Source organism: Myotis brandtii, unplaced genomic scaffold (assembly GCF_000412655.1).
Source record: "Myotis brandtii unplaced genomic scaffold, ASM41265v1 scaffold703, whole genome shotgun sequence".
NCBI lineage: Eukaryota > Metazoa > Chordata > Mammalia > Chiroptera > Vespertilionidae > Myotis > Myotis brandtii.
The window spans coordinates 27,573-28,869 of record NW_005370760.1 but is presented as its reverse complement, the minus strand read 5'-3'; positions in this window follow the sequence as shown (position 1 = coordinate 28,869).

Below are 1,297 nucleotides of genomic sequence, written 5' to 3'. Positions count from 1 at the left end.
GGTATGGATTTCTCTTTACTTCTAGTTGTAGAATCTCTCCTCAGCCAGCCTTCCTGTGGTTCTGGGTGATGTCCGTTCCGTCTTTTAGTTGTATTTTTGAATTGGTTGTTCGAGGCAGCAAACTCCAGTGTTAACCTATGCCGCCATCTTGGTTCTCCTGAAAACCTCTCTTTCTATAAGTTCACTATTGGTGTATAAAAATGCCATAGATTTCTTGGTGTTAATTTTGTGTCCTGCTATATTATGGTATTCATTTATTAAGTCTAATAATTTTTTGATGGAGGCTTTAGGGTTGTCTATGTACAGCATCATGTCATCTGAGAATAATGACAGTTTTACTTCTTTTCCAATTTGGATGCCTTTTAGTTATTCTTCTTGTCTAATAGCTATGACTAGCATTTCCAGTACTATGTCGAACAGGCATGGTGAAAGTGGGCATCCCTGTCTTGTTCCTTTTCTTAGGGGAAGTGGGTTTAGTTTTTTCCCATTGAGTATGATGTTGGCTGTAGGTTTGTCATATAAGGCTTTAAGTATGTTGAGGTATGATCCCTCTATTCCCACTTTGCTGAGTATTTTTATCAAGAAAGGGTGTTGGATTTTGTCAAATGCTTTTTCTGCATCAATTGATATGACTATGTGATTTTTTATCTTTCAATATTTTTATGTGAAAAAAATTTTTTTATGCAGAGAGCAGAGTGGGAAAGCTGGTGGCTTGGAGGACTTGGCAGAGTGGGAGGCCATGGGACAGAGACAGAGCAGAAAGGGAAAACCAAGAGCTTGGGAAGCAGCAGGAATTCTGGAATAGTCGTTTTGGTGGCAGCCCCAGGACCGGAAGTGGAAGCCCAGAGCACGGGGAGCACCAGGAATGCTGGGAATCATAGTTCTGGTGGCAGATGGATCTCCTAGACCAGTGATGGTGAACCTTTTGAGCTGGGCATGTAAGCATTTTGAAAAATCCTAACCTAACTCTTGGGGTCTCAGACAATTTGCTGATAGGATTACAAAGATAGAAACTCCTGGATTGGAGAGGGGTCCCCTGAGGGCTCCCAGATTGGAGATGGTGCAGGTCTGGCTGAGGGACCCCCACACCTCCCAGTGCACAAATATCGTGCACCAGGCCTCTAGTGTTCTATAAATTTCAACTAAATCTATTTGGTCCAGTGTATCCTTTATTGTCACTGTTTCCTTGTTAAATTTTTTTCTGGAAGATATATGTAGTGAAGTCAGCATGGAGTTAAAGTACCTTATTTGACTGTATTGTTCTCAATCTCTAAGTTAAAGTCCTCTAGAAGTTTAT